The 18,519-nt window shown below is 38.8% G+C and overlaps 2 non-coding genes across 2 annotated transcripts; both read left to right on the top strand.

Annotated features, from left to right (window-relative positions):
* The first annotated feature begins 5,901 nt into the window (after positions 1–5,901).
* LOC141634734 (small nucleolar RNA R71) lies at positions 5,902–6,008 on the top strand. The gene has a single exon (XR_012539459.1). It is a non-coding gene; the product is annotated as a small nucleolar RNA R71 (small nucleolar RNA).
* A 5,335-nt stretch (positions 6,009–11,343) lies between these two features.
* On the top strand, positions 11,344–11,450 carry LOC141636287 (small nucleolar RNA R71). The gene has a single exon (XR_012540908.1). It is a non-coding gene; the product is annotated as a small nucleolar RNA R71 (small nucleolar RNA).
* Positions 11,451–18,519: the final 7,069 nt, after the last annotated feature.

The raw sequence follows: 18,519 nt of genomic DNA, 5'->3' as shown, positions 1-18,519 counted from the left end.
GTTTCCTTAGCAATAAATTACTTCCACATGACAAAATTTTCGAAATGAGCACTTCAAACTTATTGATAGAAAGCATTTTTGGGTTGCCTTACCATAAGGTCAATCAAGGTCACCTAGACAAGTTAACCAAGTCCACATCGCATCACGGGGTTGGATAGGTGATTCACATGCAAACCCTTGACTAGGCTTTGGGTCATGGGTCAAAAGACACTAGTATAACACAACCTAGGGTGTTTTACAACCATTCTAGTAGGCAAAGTCTTAAGTTGAAAAAGTATTTGTAATGGCTTAGTTGCTCTTGTCAAAGTTCTCAATTAGGCACTTTTCAAAATGTTTTATCTAAATGCAACTACATGCCATGATGCAATTATTATATACATTCTAATGCAAGTGATTCTATCAACTAATATGACATATAAACTAAATGCAAGTCCTAAATTCACATTGTTATACCGCATCAATCAAAATAAAGCCACATAGTCATTAACATAAAGAGGAAAAAGGAGATTGGAAAGATCATACCATGCGGTCTCCATGATCCTCATGTCTCGGATGTGGCGTAGTCAATCAATGTGAACAAGGATAGAACAAATAATATACAATATATACATTATATATACATAACTACACTACAAAAGAAATAAACAAGTTTTTGGGTTTTTCAATTTTCACATTTTTATGGTTTTTCGAAATTTTTCAATTTTTTTGGATTTTTGAATAAAAGTTAAGTTAGAATTCCCCATCCCCACACTAATATGGGCATTGTCCTCAATGGCCAAAATGATGGGAAATTATGCAAATATGATGCATGATTTCTACACTAAATGCAAGCTACACTAATCTACACTACATGATGCATGGTTTTTGTTTATGACGGAGAGGATAATTTAGATTACCTCCCATTGTGTATGCATTAACTTCCCCAAACCGATCTAGACATTATTGCTAATGTCCAAGGATGGGTGTAGTTCATGCACACACTATGCAATGCATGAAACTAATTTTGTCATTTTGGATTTTGAAAGGTGGGAAAAATAAAATGAGAACACCTCAATGGGGCCGAGGTGTTAGTCCTCAATGGTGCTAGGACTACTCCAACAATGATCAAGAAAAATAAATAAATAGAACAAAGAGAAAAATAGACAAACCTCAAGAGGGTAGGAGCCTCTAAAGCTTGCTAATCTTCCATCATATCATCATTATCATCACCTTCCTCACTAGAAGTGGTCTTATCACCACTTTCTCCTTCACTTTCTTCTTCACCTTTCTCATCATCCTCTTCTCCTTCTTCACTAGCTTCTTCATCAATGTCATCATCAACCTCTTCATTACCAACAACCTCATTATCACCCGGAACAACCCTAGATGCACTCAGAAATAGGACTTTCCTATCCGCCCAACTAGGCAAAGGACATGATGGGTCAAGTAGTCCTTGCCTAGCTAAATGTAAGAGGGGTGGATATTGGGCTAAGTAAGCATTTTTCCGATCCTCGAAAGCTTGCTTGTGCATCTCTTGCATGAGAAGAGTCAAATAATCATTTCTTGCTTCAACACCTTCTGGCTTGAACTCTTGGTACTCGAAAGGGTAGGGTGGTGTGACAATGGAAGAGGAGGGCATTTCAATTTCACCCTTTTGTTGTTGGATAATATACTCAGCCTCTTTTGAAAGGGGAAGTAGATAGTTGGTGCGGTGGACACTCAATCGACAAATCTTTGAAGGTAAAGTGAAAGATCTAGCCTCACTAGTGAGTCATCCATACTTGGTGTCAAGAGGGTTATGGGTAACCCACTTGTACTTGTATATCATAGTATTAATATCAATGAGATGACCACCTTCTTTCGCCTCATACTTGTTATCTTTGTTGAAGTTTGGATCAAAGTATTTGGCTAGGATAGTGACTAGGCCTCCATTCACAATAACGGTGGTGCCTTTCTTCCCACAATTAATATTTAACCATCTATCCACCAAGAGCCTTAGAGAGTTAAAAGGCTTGGTGAATTCCCTACCAACGTTCAAAGCCGACTCAAGAAGAACAAAATCGAGTTTAGTGAAATGGTTGGTGTCTTTTCTTGCATTGATGGTGTTCCCTACGGCCTTGTGCCACACTCTAATGCCCGGATAGTGGACTAATAGAGCGCGACTAGCATGAAAGTCTTCAAATTTCCTTCCGGAAATCGCCTCCCAAAGAGGGTCGGGGTCATATTTGCCAACATTCTTAAAATAACTCGGAGAATCACTAAGACCCAAAGCATTACCCATTTCCTCAAAGGAGATGCGCCTACTAACATTAGCTAGACGAAACTCGATGGTCTCCATGGTCTCAACCTTGTTAACTTTCAAAGAACTCAAAAATTCTAAGGTAAGGGAGAGGTATGTCAATTCTTTTGATTCAAACAATTTCTCTAACCCCATGGCTTTGAAAAAGGCTCTAGTTTGCTCAAGGACACCCAATTTTTCTAAGGTATCTTCACAAATAAACTTGGTGGATAGAAATGATTTCCTAGCAAACTTGGCAAAAGTGTCCCTATGGGATTTAGAAATGAAAATTACCTCCGGATAGTTCGAAAGTTGAGCAATTTAAGGAGTAGAGGATGTTGTTGCTTCCATGGGAGGTTGTTGTTGTTGCACTTCCAAGTTTGGGTTAGCTACCACCATAGCCAATGCTTTCTTTGCTTGAAGAGTCTTTTGCCTTGATGAGAGTGCCTTTGCCTTTGGTGCCTTTGCCTTTGTTGCTCCCTTAGTCCTTGCCATTGATGAATTAACCAAGAAAAGAGTGAAAAATCTTCAATTTCTAGTGCACCAAAATCGATTTAAAGATGAAAGGCTTTGCCTTTATGAATTCAAGAATCGACTCAAAGGTTGAAGATTTTGTGCTTGGCTTTGATTTTTGTTGAAAGAGGAGTGATTGATTTGTTGTTAAAAGGATGTTTTGATTTGATTTTGGTGAATGTTGTTGAGGAATCTTGTTTTTGTAATGGAGAGGATGAGGGTTTTGAGGTTTATGAGTAGTGTTATGATGAAGAAATGAATGTGGGAGGGGGTTTATAAAACCCGAAAAATTTGAACTGCATGGGTAAGACGGGGGGATTCTGCTCGGGACGCCCGGATTTGGTCTGTTGTGGGTTAGGAAATCCTCGACTAAAGACAGGCGTCTTTCAGTGAAGACGCTCGGATTTGCAAACACGGGACGGGCGTCTTCTACAGAAGACGGGCGGATTCCTTCACAGGGATTTTTCTTGTTTTCTTCAGCCAAGAAGACGTGAGTCTTCCTTTCAGGACGGGCTGATTTTTAAAGACGGGCGGATTTGGATGCGGGGCCTTGATTCGTTGACAGTCAAAAATTTCAAAAATTCAGCTCATAATAGGACGGGCGTCTTCTAACCAATATGCCCGGATTGCCTGAAGACGGGCGGATTCTCCTGAATCCGCTCGGATTCGACCCCTTTGTACCCAGATTCAGTTCCATCCGTGTACTTTTTCATATCCCTTGTCATTTTTCCATTCTTCTTCATATCTCGTGTTCTTCATTGTGGGGGCACTACTAAGGCATGGATAGCCTAGGCAATTGTCATCCCCACACTAAGCTAAAGCACTACACATTAATTGAAATTATTAGTCCCTCCCTCACTTCTCTCAAACATGATAATTATCTTGATCAAAGTATAAAAATCCAAAAATAACAAACATGCAATATAAGAATTTAAATGCAAGTTAGGGATTTAGAAATATTTACAAATGGTGGTTTAGGGAGGACTCCATCAAACTCTCATTCTTGATCAGATGTCAAGGGGGCATGTTCAAGGTGTTGTTGATGTTGCTCAACACCTTGAACAAGTAATCAAATGCTTGTTCATTATCATGATAGAGGTCTTCAATAGACCTTGGCCCTTGTTGTCGGTCTTGATCGATGGCATTACCAATGTAGGGATTAAAAATCCCTTCAAATTCGTCGTCCCAAAGACCACATACTTCATTATGTTGATCATTGAAAATCTCTTGATTTGATGGAGACAACTTTCCCATTTCCTTTTCTTGGCCAATGAGGCCATCTTATTCATTGCTTGTCTTTGATGAGCTTTGCAAGCTCTCTTTGTCACAATTCACTTGCTCTTTGAATGGAGCATCTTCAATTTTCTTCTTCCATTGGAGTTCCGACTTCTTCCTTTCATCCTTCCGGCTATAATGATCGATCATAAAACACGGTTCATGTAAACGGGGAGCTCTCATAGTCTTGTCAAGATTAAAAGTAATACTCTCATCTCCCACATCTAGAGTGAGCTCACCATGTTTTACATCAATCACCGCACCCACGGTGTGTAAGAAGGGTCTTCCTAGAATGATTGGAATGTTGGAATCTTCCTCCATATCAACAATGACAAAGTCCACCGGGATGAAAAACTTCCCAATTCGTAAGGGGACATCTTCCCATATCCCTAATGGTGTCTTCGTCGATCTATCGGCCATTTGGAGTGTGATATTGGTGCATTTAAGCTCTCCCATCCCCAACCTTTTACTCACCGAGTACGGCATAACACTCACACTAGCCCCTAGATCACATAAGGCTTTGTTGATCGTGGTGTCGCCAATGGTACACGGTATTGAGAAGCTTCCCAGATCCTTTAGTTTTGGAGGTGAACTCCCTTGAAGTATTGCACTACTCACCTTAGTGAAGGCGATAGTCTCAAGTTTCTGGATCGACTTCTTCTTTATGAGGATGTCTTTCATGTATTTCGCATAGGCCGGCACGTGATTGATTAATTCCGTGAAAGGAATTGAGACTTCCAAATTCTTCACAATTTCCATAAACTTTCCAAGTTGGTCATCAAATTTGGGCTTGGCTTGACGACTTGGAAAAGGAAGTCTAATCACAATGGGCTCCTTCTCCTTGACCTTGTCTTCATTTTTCTTTGAAATTTTTTCTTTTGATGATTCTCCATTTTTGGAGTTTTGCACAATTTCTTCCTTATCACTTGCTTCCACAACTTCATCCTCAACTTGCTTCTTCGGTGCTTCATACCTTGTACCACTTCTCAAGTGACTGGCACTAACCGTTTCATGTCTTGGGGGATTACTTTGAGGTGGTAATTGCCCTTTTTGTCTTTGTGAGCTTGAAGATGCTAGTTGAGTCAATTGGGTTTCCAACATCTTGGTGTGAGCTAGAATGTTGTTGATGGTGGTTTCCTTTGCTTGACTATCTTTTTGCATTTGAGTGAAAAACTCTTGTTGATTCTTTTGCATTTGGAGGACCGCTTTTTGAACATCAAAACCTTGGTCATTTTGGTGATTGTATGGATTTTGGTTTTGGTAACCTTGGTTTTGGTTGTAAAAGGGTCTTTGATTTTGGTTTCTCATGGGAGGTGGGGTGTATGTTGTTTGAGGGTTTTGAACATTTTCGCTTTTGTATGAGAGATTTGGATGAAACTTGGTGTTTTCATTGTAATAATTGGAATAAGGGGTACCACTCTTGTATGCTTGGAAAATATTCACTTGTTCATTTGTTCCCCTACATTCACTTTGGTCATGTCCCAAAGTTCCACAATTCTCACATATCCCACTTGGGGATTGATGAGGATGCCGTCATGGCATTAACATGATGCTTTGGTGATTTTGAGGCTTCTTCAAGTCTAGCCATAGCTTGTTCAAACTTCAAATTGATTGTGTCAATGTGAGCACTAAGTTGAGCACCCAATTGAGTAATGGAGTCCACTTCATGCCTTCCTCCTCTAGTAGCCTTGCGAGGTCTACTATATTGTGAGTTATGGACCGCCATTTCCTCAATCTTGTTCCATGTTTGATTGTCATCAACTTCGGTGAACATTCCATTTGATCCCATGTTGAGAATGTTCCTTGAATCTTCATATAGACCGTTCCAAAATTGTTGTACCAAGAACCACTCGCTAAGTCCATGGTGAGGACATGAGCGACAAATTCCCTTGAACCGCTCCCAAGTTTCATACAAAGATTCTTCATCCCTTTGCTTAAAACCCGTAATTTGAGCTCTTAGCATGTTAGTCTTTTCCGGTGGGTAGAACTTTTTGTAGAAAGCTAGAGCTAACTTCTTCCAAGAATCAATTCCGAGAGTGGCCTTATCAAGGCCCTTTAACCATTGTTTCGCGGTGCCGATTAGAGAAAAAGGAAATAAGACCCATCGAATTTGGTCTTGAGTCACACCGGTTTGAGAAATCGCATCACAATAGTCACAAAAGGTTTCCATATGAGAATGAGGGTCTTCACTAGGCATCCCCCCAAATTGGCTCATTTCGACTAATTGGATAAAGGCGGATTTGGCAATAAAATTTCCGGTCAAATGCTGTGGTGTGGGAGTACCATTTGGTAGGTTCTCCTCGGTGGGTACGGAATGTGATGAAAATTTAGGCATTGTAGGTTGATTTTGTGGGGTATTTTGTGTTGGGTTCTCCTCACCTTCTCTTGCAAAAGGGTTGATGAACTCAATAGTTGGTTGAATATCCACTACCTCACTAATACCTCTCAAATTCCTTCTAACAAATCTCCTATTGTTTGTCAAGGTTCTTTCAATTTCACGATCAAAAGGTAACAAATCACCTTGTGACCTTCTAGACATGAAGAGAATTATACCTACTAATGATTCCAATAATAAAGCAAAGAATAAAAGAAGTACTTGATGCTTGATTGAGAGGTTGTTAATCTCCCAATAATAACCCAAATAATCTTCAATTACCCAAAATAAAGGATGAACAAAAGAGAGATTAAGGAAATAAAACTTGTATTAAAACTTGATTAATTGTTGATTACAATACTAAAGAGAGATTTGATATTAACTTCTCTAATAATTGATAAGAAGAACATTCTCTTTTAATTAGACTAATGGGGTATTTATAGTGGAAATTAGGTGGATTCATTAGGGTTAACTAAGGGCTAAACTAGTAATTACACTTTTTAGATTGAGCAGGGAGAAGCCGGTATTTTTCGAAGGAAGGGCTTCTTTCTTTGATGCATGAAGAGACGAATTCATGCTGGGCTGGAATCCGGGCGTATTGGTGTCGGGACAGGCGGATTGTAGCAGGGGAAGACGGGCGTCTTCGAGGGAATCCGGGCGGATTCTAGTGGCTGCTTACCCGGGCGTCTTTGAAGGAAGACACAAGGATTCTCGTGCTTGGGACGGACAGATTCAAGGCAATCCGATCGGATTGTAGCTCAGCATGGTTTCTTCTTCTTTTCTTCCCTTTTCTTCATAAAATCCTTGGGGATTTACTCGGGGATGCAAGGATCCTTTCTCAACATTGCTCATCTACTATCACATGTATGAAGGCCTTCTAATCTTGTCTCTCCTTGATGCTTGGTCATTGAATTTAATCAATTTAGTCTCGTTTTGCCATGAAAATGCAAGATTTGCACTCCTTTCCTACCAAGGGATCAAAATCTCAAAGTATATGCAAAATAATGAACTAAAGACAATAAATGACCCAAATATGCACTAAAAAGCATGGGAACAAGGCTAATTCGGGGGCTAAATATGCGCTAATTATGGTCACATCAGTAACTTACGCATCAAGACCAACACACATGTAAAGCAATGCATAAGAAAGCAAAAGAACACCTTTGAATTAAACATAATAGGCAACCAAGTCAAAAGATAAGCATATGACCCAAAACAGGGATCACTAGATCGAGTACAGGTCACTCGATCGAGTGAGTGACTTACTCGATCGAGTAGGTGAAAGTCAGAAGCACGTAAAACAAATTACCAAGGCTACTCGATCGAGTAAGGGTTACTCGATCGAGTAACAAGAGGTGCACTTGATCGAGTGAGGGCCACTCTATCGAGTAACCAACACATTTCTCAACACTGTCCAATTTTCGTAAAACGGTCATAACTAACTCGTTTCTTGGTCGATTTGGACGTGTAACCTTTCATTAGAATCGTAAAATAACACGCTATCACCTTCAATTGGAATCACATCAAAATCATTTATGCATCTCAAGTTATAACAGTTTAAAGACAACTTTGCTGTAATCAAACGACATAACCATTTGATTTTTACTTCCAAACAACTTAAACATCAATAAGGTGAACAAAAGCGACTTGATGCTTGTAATACCACTATCCCTAACCACATGTTACTACTTACAAAAAACCAAACAATAACATCTATCATGCTCATATAACATCCAACTTATCAATCATGTACTACCCGCATGCATTAATTTTATAACTTTTCGTAACGCAAAACATACTCATACATTACAAATCCTATTTCCATGTTACTAATGCAACAATATTACAAATCCACTTCGTCACCTAAACATATTCATCATCGCAAAATTCATATTCTCATGAAATTGACACTCCATCTTTTCCAATCAATTCTTCCCATTCCAAAGACATTCTTCATCTAACAAGTACATATGATACAATGGTAGGCAAGTATATAAACTTATTATTTAAGTTTACGCAAACAAAATTATGTAAAATCATGTCACATCCTCTAATCACATGTTACTAGTATAGACACATTATAAATCATTCATCCTGCAACATCATTATTCATCACATATTATCACATATGAACTACTTCCTTTTTCCACCACATCATTCATCATTCTCACATACTTTTCCAACTACTCCAACCAACATTGTGAACCAACTATCATTCAACATGCTTTCAACCAACAACATACAAAATCACACCAATTCATGCCACACATCACTATATAGGTACACAATTCATAAAATAAACACATAGCGATCCCGACTCATATCCCATGGTGACCGATTCAAAATTGTAGGGCGAGTTCGCGACATTAGGACGTCTCTCAAGTCTTTGCATTAGCTCCTACAACTTCTAACCGGGTTCATTTTATTTTGACTCCCTATGTTCATTAGGTTCATTGGTTATAGGTTTCAAGATCGTCGCTCTGATACCACTTTGTGACATCCCCATACTCCAAGTGCTTTACTAAGACCACTTAGGTATAAGGACGTCACCATCTCGGTTTCCCGAGGCAATGATAATCATATGACAATAACGAACCATACTTAAAAGTAAATAATGTTTAACGTGATTACATGCCAATACCAAAACTGTTAAAAAGAAATACAAGTTCTCAAAACTGTCTACTGTCAAAATACTATCAAGGGTCAGACACAGCGGAAGACTTCTAAACTGCAACGTGGTCACTCATCCCAGCTATCCCATACGCATCGTCTCATACCTGCTCAATAACTGCTCACCACCCCGAATGGATCACCACAGTTTTTAAAACATTTAAACGGGGTCAGTACTATTTACATAAAAACAAGCCACAACAAATCAAATGCCAAAACAGCTCAACACACAACAAACCCCAGTCTCCATAATCAATCTCCACAAAACTGACTATACACCAAAGTGTGTAGCCCTGCTAGAGTACCCATCGCAACAGATAATCCACATCGCCAGTGGGGGACCGCAGCCGTTCCCACCTAAGCCCCGCTCATCTCCATCGAGCGATAAACCCTTGTTCATTAATGTGCACATTCCTTCTGTGGCGGGTTCCACAGAAGGCGAATCAAGGGCGTGAAGTCACTCCCACAAGTGACTCCACTCAGCCAGGGACGCACCCCGAAGATCACAGACAGATAAACAATAATCATAACACAAACCAACAACCGTCAGAATCAATCAATAATACGAAATCACAACCGTCAGAATCAATCAAAAATCACTAATTACAGCACAATCACAACACATTATGTAATTAATACTGAGTAGGGAAACCCTACCTGGATAGCAATCACCAAGATCGTCACAATCAGCTAATCACAAACGTTCTTCAACGAAATCATCTCCTATAATCACACAATCATACAATCACAATCTAACATCAACCATACTCCCCAAAACCCCCAAATTACCTAATTAGGGTTTTAACTAAAATCAAAAAAACGATATAAAAACTATACTAGGATCTTACCCACAAAGTGACGGTCTCAACGGCGTAAAGAACTCAATGATCCGACAACTCTATCCCTCGGGATTTGATAGCAATGCGAAAGAGGAGAGTAACGTAACATGTTTTCACTCTTTAAGAAACTTAGAAAAGGGTAAAATGAACAGAAACTGATGAAAGATGATTTTATATCCTTCTCGCGTTACTATCAAAACCCGACAAAATAACCCGTAAAACTCACTTACTCGATTGAGTAAGTAACCTACTCGATCGAATGCCCCTTACTCGATCGAGTGTCACACATACTCGATCGAGTACCCATCAGACAGACTACTGATTCTTATGAAAACATACTTACTCGACAGAGCAAACCCCACTCGATAGAGTACCCATAGACATAGAAAATCGTAGTATTACAGCTATTTTTCCTTGGCCTTCTCTTCATTCTTCTTCTTTGAAACTTCATTGGAAGTAGGATCTACCTCCATAGAGTTCTCCACAACTCCTTGCTTGTCACTAACATCCACAATATCTTCCTCTATTGGCCTCTTTGGTCCTTCATATCTTGTACCACTCCTCAAATGGATGGCACTAACTGTCTCACGTCTTGGGGGATTACCTTGAGGCGGTAATTGCCCCTTTTGTCTTTGAGGGCTAGAAGATGCTAATTGAGTCATTTGAGTTTCTAACATTTTGGTGTGGGCAAGAATGTTGTTGACTGTGATCTCTTTAGCTTGGCTATCTTTTTGCATTTGGGTGAAAAATTCTTGTTAGTTCTTTTGCATTTGGAGGCCGCTTTTTAAACATCAAAGCTTTGGTCATTTGATTGGTTGTAAGAAGGTTGATTTTGGTAACCTTGGCTTTGGTTGAAAATTGGTCTTTGAGCTTGGTTTCTCATTGGAGGTGGGGCGTATGTTTGTTGGGGGTTTTGGACATTTTGGCTCTTGCATGAAAGATTTGGATGGAATTTGGTGTTCTCTTTATAGTAGCGGGAATAAGGGGTGCCGCTCTTGTATACTTGTTCATTTGTTCCCCTACATTCGCTTTGATCATGTCCCAAGGTTCCACAACTTTCACATACTCCACTTGGGATTGAGGATGATGCCACCATAGCATTAACATGTTGTTTGGGTGATTTGGAGGCTTCATCAAGCTTAGCCATGGCCTTCTCAAACTTCAAATTGATGGTGTCGATATGAGCACTTAGTTGAGCACCTTATTGTGTGATGGAATCTACCTCATGCTTTCCTCCTCTAGTGACCTTTCGAGGCCTACTATATTGGGAATTATGAACCGCCATCTCTTCGATTTTGGACCATGTTTGATTGTCATCAACTTCGATAAACATCCCATTGGATCAAATATTAAGAATATTGCGTGAGTCTTCATATAGGCCATTCCAAAATTGTTGCACAAGGAACCACTCACTAAGTCCATGGTGTTGACAAGAATGACAAGTGTCCTTAAATCTCTCCCATGCTTCATATAACGATTCCTCATCCCTTTGCTTGAACCCGGTGATTTGGGCTCTCAACATATTAGTCTTCTCCGGAGGGTAGAATTTCTTGTAGAAGGCAATTTCTAACTTCTTCCATGAATCAATACCAAGGGTAGCCTTGTCTAGGCTTTTCAACCATTGCTTTGCGGTACCGATCAAGGAAAAAGGGAACAATACCTATCGGATTTGGTCTTGAGTAACTCCAGTTTTATAAATTGCATCACAATGGTCACAAAAAGTCTCCATATATGAATGAGGGCCTTCACTAGGCATCCCTCAAAATTAAATTCTCTAAACTAATTGTATGAATGCGGATTTGGCAATAAAATTACCGGTTAAATGTGGTGGTGAGGAGTACCATTTGGTAGGTTCTCCTCGGTTGGTACGGAATGTGATGAAAATTTAGGCATTATAGGTTGATTTTGTGGTGGGTTTTGAATTGGGTTATCCTCTCCTTCTCTTGCAAAAGGGTTGGTAAACTCAATGTTATTTGGTTGAATGTCCAAAATCTCTCCAATACCTACAACTCTTGAATTACCTCTAGCAACTCTTCTATTGTTGGTTAAGGTCCTTTCAATCTCGAAATCAATAGGTAACAAATTACCTTGTGATCTCCTAGTCATGCAAAATATTAAACAACTCGAAAACAATTAGAACAACCTTGAGGAGATTAACTTCCCCAAGATAAAGAAAGACACAACGAAAAACAATTAATGAAAATCAAATCAATTGAACACCGTGCCCGGCAATGGCGCCATTTTTTGTCCGGTTAAAACTTGTTGTCAAAAGCTACCAACTAAAACGATATTTATAACTTCATAAACAACTTTTAGCAAAGAGGTAAGTAAAGGTCGGATCCCAAGGGATGGGTATTAATGTAGGATTTTCAATCGTAAGTAGCTATATCTAAGGGTGTCACAAATTCGGTTGAGATGAGTTGTAGTCTAAACTAATCAACTAGATGAATGTAAATTAATGAAAACAAAGTAAAGCAAATAAAAGGGGTTTGTAAGCAACTGAATAAAGGCACTATGGTGTCATGGGTTCATAGGGGATTCATGGGAGTAGATTATACAAACATGTTCTCAATTAGATGCAAGCACTTATTGTTGTGATGGGATCGAGTTAGTGTATGTCTTACAAACCCTAGGAAGATTTGGGTCCCGGAGCCGAGTCGTCTAGACTGTAAAACACCTACAAGTCGACTTAATTCTTCCTATTCAACTCTATGCATGGTCTAATGTGGCTCGATTTGGTTTATATCTTACAAGCCTCATTGAAAAGATAAGGGATAATAAAAAAATGCAAGGATTCCTAGGCTCGCATTTCATCAAACATAACATGTGCATAGGTTGAAACCACAACAAGCAAGCAAATTAATTATGGAAACATATTAGATTAAGCATAGATAAATCCCCATGTTTGGTTCCCCTAATTCCCCATTAACCCTAGCTAGAGAAACTACTCACTCATGATCAAGTTGAGCATGCTAATAAGGTTGTCATTCATACTAAAAAAGCAAAACATGATGAATAAATGAAAGTGATTAACAATAGTTAAACAAGAGTAAAAAGGAATTATACCTATGGAGATTATCCAAATAATAAAGCAAAGAATAATAGAAGTACTTGATGGTTGATGAAAGGTTGTCAATCCTCCAAATAAACCCAAATAATCTTCTAATTACCCAAGTAAACGGAAGAACAATTGAGAAATTAAGGAAAGATTATGATATGATTAATGTTGAAAAATGTATTACAACTAAATTAAAACTAATTTAAGATAGCATTAATAATTGATTAAGCTACTATTAAAAGTTGACTATAACTTGATGATAATCTAGGTAGTACAAAGGGGTATTTATACTAAAATTAAGTACAAGGATTAGGGTTACTAAGGGCTTAAATGACTATTAAGATCCTAAGAAAACTTGAGGAAATTCAACTCCCGAGGGACATACGCGAATCGTCTTTGCTAGTCCCACCACGATCCATTCGTCCTGTGTTGAGGCATGGGCTGTTCTTTAAGAAGATCCCCTCATATCAAGGAGAAGACGCTCGGATCATAGCTCTTCAATCCGCTCGTCCTAGGATAAAGCCGCTCGGATCCTGGCACTTTGGTACGCTCAGATCATGCTCGGGCCGCTCGGATCCTTGGATAGAGTTGTTCCCTTGTTTGGCTCTTTAACAATCCGCAAGGATCATGTTGGGGATGCAAGGATCTTTTCATCATTGCCCTTTCACTTTATTTATCTAGTTAGGCCTCTAGTGTCGGTCTTCTCTTTTATGCTTGGTCATTAGATGCGATCCATTTAGCTCCATTTCGCCTCATAAATGCAAGGTTAGCAATCCTCTCCTACGAAGGTCATAAAACCTCAAAGAATATGCAAAATGGGAAATAAAAGATAATAAATTACCCAAATATGTGCTAGAAAGCATGAGAACGAAGTTAATTCTGGGACTAAATGTGCTCAAATATGAGTCACATCAGTCGTAGAGTCTTCTTGTGAAACTTTTAGAAAATAAAGGTAAAAGTGAGAAAGACTGTTGATCAAAACTTTAAATACCTCTCCACATTGACTATCAAACCTGACCGAAAAGTCCGTAAAACCCGAGTTACTCGATCGAGTAACTAACGTACTCGATCGAGTACCGCTTACTCGATCGAGTTGTCTCCACCCGATCGAGTACATTCAAAGCATAATGTACTCCAGAATCTGTAAACGACTTACTCGACATAGTATGTCCTACTCGATAAAGTACCCAACAACTCAAATATCTGAGGTATTACACAGATAGTTGCTCCCTCTTTAATTTAACCTGATTGCTGTAAATTCCATTCTTCCTTAAAATCAAGGTCATCAGTATAGAATTCTTTCATGTATTCAAATCCCAACACCCTTTGCTCCACAAAACTGAGCATTATTTTAGATACTTGTATCTGTCGATATTGGAATTTACCGAAACTTGGCATTATTTTAGATACCCGATGATGATTGGACACATGTGTATTATCAAGCGACATGCTCGTGACACGGATACATCAAATGGATGTCGAGCAAATTTACGTCGACGGTTTCTGTTAATTTAAAAGGTTATTTAAATTGACATTTTGAATGTTTTGAAATAAATAGTTATTTGTTTCTTTAAATTTTGGTTTTAAAATTTATGAAATAAAAGTTTTTATTTCATTTATTTAATATTTTGATGATTTTTAAAATCAATGTAATTTATTTCATTCGATTTGAATTTAACTCGAGTTGCGAGCTTTTATTTACGATTTATTGCTATAAATTGTTTTTAAAAGTATTAGTTTGGATTTTTGATTTTTGGTTTAAAAAAACAAAGTATTTTTAGGATTTTAATATTTGGTTTTTTGTGACGTTTTTATTTATCGTTTTATTTAATTCGAAGTATTGAGTTTTTAAAGCGATGTTTTCAACCCGTGTTTAAGCGCTTTGAGGAGCGATTTTGAAGCACGATTTGGGCTGAGTTTTGGCACGAGTCTCGAGGCAAGTTAGAGCCCATTACCTTACCCCATGATCCCATGTTCCAACCCCACCATAAGCAGCCAAATTCATTCCCTTTACCACGTCTAATGCAATCCACAACACCACTCGCGCCCCCTGTTTTGGCAGCACCCAAACCCGCACCAAACACCTCCAAACCCGTCTCCATTCTCACCTTCCTCACTCACCTAGACTAGCCCACATGTCAAGCCTTAACCATGGTCCATAACCCAACCTTTCTAACTACATACCAAGCCCCAACGAACCTAAACTATGCAAACCCGTAACCCTTCCCCATACTCTGTTTTTGCGAGTTTTTTGGAGCTTGTTTCTTGAGCTCCAAGCTCCTCCACTGCCTTCCTTCACTTTTCCCATGAATTAAGCTATATTCCCTATATTCTCTCCTTCCATAGCCAGCCTGAAAATACAGAGAAGCCGTCCAAAAAAGATAAAGAAATAAGAGTTTCAAAAAACCGAATATGGAACTTTGATATTCTTTAAACCATCAAAACTTATCTTCCTCTAGCTATATAAACCTCTATTACCTCCTACCATGGATACCTAGTGCTCACCTCCATCTTACACACCCACAACTTCCAATTCCAGAAAGGATTGCTCCCGCGACCATTCTGGCATGCACCCCACAATAATAAACCCCACAATAATCATCCCCACAAAAACTACCCCTACAAGAACTTCCCCAACAAAAACTACTCGCCGAGAAATACCCCTCCAAACTACACGGTCGAGTGATCGTCTACTCGATAGAGTACCCAACAATTCAAATATATGAGGTATTACACAGAAAGTTGCTCCCTCTTTAATTTGACCTGATTACTGTAAATTCCATTCTTCCTTAAAATCGGATCATCAGCATAGAATTCTTTCATGTATTCAAATCCCAACACACTTTGCTCCATGAAACTGAGCATTATTTTAGATACCTATATCTGTCGATATTGGAATTTACCGAAACTGAGCATTATTTTAGATACCCGATGATGATTGGACACATGTATTCTCAAGTGACATGCTCATGACACGGATACATCACATGGATGTCGAGCAAGTTTACATCGACGGTTTCTGTTAATTTAAAAGGTTATTTAAATTGACATTTTGAATGTTTTGAAATAAATAGTTATTTGTTTCTTTACATTTTGGTTATAAAATTTATGAAATAAAAATTTTTATTTCATTTATTTAATATTTTGATGATTTTTAAAATAAATGTAATTTATTTCATTCGATTTGAATTAAACTCGAGTTGCGAGCTTTTATTTACGATTTATTGTTATAAATTATTTTTAAAAGTATTAATTCGGTTTTTTAGATTTTTGGTTTTAAAAAAAAAAGTATTTTTAGGATTTTAATATTTGATTTAAAAAATTAAAGGATAATTTTTTGTGACGATTTTGTTTATCATTTTATTTAATTCGAAGTTTCGAATTTTTAAAGCATTGTTTTAAACCCGTTTCTAAGCGCCTTGAGGAGCAATATTGAACCACGATTTGGGCTGAGTTTTGGCGCGAGTCTCGAGGTAAGATAGAGCCCCATACCTTACCCAATGATCCCATGTTCCAACCCCACCATAAGCAGCCCAATTCATTCCCTTTACCACGTCCAATGCAACCCAGAACACCACTCGCGTCCCCTGTTTTGGCAGCACCCAAACCCGCACCAAACACCTTCAAACCCGTCTCCATTCTCACCTAGCTTACTCACCTAGACTAGCCCACATGTCAAGCCTTAACCATGGTCCATATGCCAACCTTTCTAACCACATACCAAGCCCCAACGAACCCTAACTATGCAAACCCGTAGCCCTTCCCCATACTCTGTTTTTCCGAGCTTTTTGGAGCTTGTTTCTTGAGCTCCAAACTCCACCACCGCCTTCTTTCACCTTTCCCATGAAGTAACCTATATTCCCTATATTTTATCCTTCATAGCAAGTGATACGTGCCTAATGTATAGTCTTTTTGGCCTATTTCAGCACGTATTTCTATGCATTTCTATACTGTTTTTATAGTATTTTGCCCCGAATTGGCTTCTTTGGTGTATTTTGTCCTTTTTGAAGGAATGATCGCGGAAGTAGCGGAACCATACTCCTTTTCGTCCTTTTTGCATGCATTTAGAGGAGACGGGATTGTCCCAGAGTGAGATGCTGCATTTGGAAGTGTCGTTGCACGCATTACGAGGTATTTGGGTGAAGACGTGAGCTGAATTGAAGACCCAAGTGGTCTATCGAGCAGTTTGGTGGTCGATCGAATGGTTCCAAGGCTCCCTGAAGCTCGATCGAGAGGTTCTTTCCTCGATCGATTAAGCTGCACCTGACCAAGTCCTCGATCGAGTGACCTGCTGGTCGATCGAGGGACTTCTGCTGAGACATTGGTCGATCGAGTGGTTTTGCCTACTCGATCGAGAGGTTTTCGACATTGTGGGCTTAATCAGTCCATGTTTTATTTCCTCATAAACACTTAGGGGTTTTGGCTATTTAACCTATGTTTTTACTAGGTTATTAGTCATTCCTTTTTACTATCTTTTTACTATCATTCACATTAGAACTACTGCTACTTTTCCTACGTTACTCTTCTCCTTCTACTGTTGCTTGCATTTTGGGATTATTTCACTCGGAATCGGTTGTTCTTTACGCCGGAATCGCTTAGATTGTAATCTCCTCTCTTCTCTTAATAATAATTAACCTTCTTGGTGTTTTAATTCTTGTTTATGTTATCATTCTTCCTTGCCCTAATTTCCACTATTGCATTTATTTATTATTTCGTTATGTCTTCTGCTGGAAATTTATATTCTGTTAGTTTAACAATCAACATGAGTAGCTAATCTCCCTTCATGTTGGGATTAGGGGATCTGCGGTAGAATAATGACGACGTAGTGAATGAATTAGACGAATTGACTAAGAGACCCTGTCACTATAGCAATATAACTGTAATTCTCGACCTAGTTGAGTGCACGCTTCTATGTCACCCATTAATCTGGCTACAATTAATCCTGGATCGAAAGATTGGACTAAATAGGCCTGCTATAAACAGTAGACTACCCTAATGAGGACGAAAGTTAAGTTAGTGGTATTTTAGGGTGGGAAGTGGACCGAAAGGACCTTCTAATATCCGTCTCACTTTAGTTCGTTTGAGTCATTTACTGCTAAGTTGTTGAACTACCGTAGTGAACCGAATTCCCGACATGTCCCCCTCTTATTGATAGTTTTAATTCACTTCCTGCTTTACTGCTCTTTGTTTATTTCTCTTCCTTTCAACTCCGTAGTTTAGAATCAAAAATTCAATCAAACCCAATTGTTACCATAGGATTAGAAATTGATAGCTGTAGTTGCATTACCTCCCTGAGGATTCGATACTCGACTGCCTCTACTACATTTTTAGTTGAGACCGTTAGGTTTTATTTTTGATGTGCGCGACGGACGTGTCAAATTTTGGCGCCGTTCTTTGGGAGGCAATTGCTCAATTTATTAGTCATTTTTTTTTTTTAATTCTTCTTTTAGTTTAAGGAACATCGTTCCTTAAACTATTCTCATATCTTGTCTTTAGTTTCTTCTTATGCGCAGTCGCAAGGTGGGCCACTACT

The sequence above is a fragment of the Silene latifolia genome, chromosome Y (assembly GCF_048544455.1).
Source record: "Silene latifolia isolate original U9 population chromosome Y, ASM4854445v1, whole genome shotgun sequence".
NCBI lineage: Eukaryota > Viridiplantae > Streptophyta > Magnoliopsida > Caryophyllales > Caryophyllaceae > Silene > Silene latifolia.
This window is presented reverse-complemented; position numbering and strand designations above follow the sequence as displayed.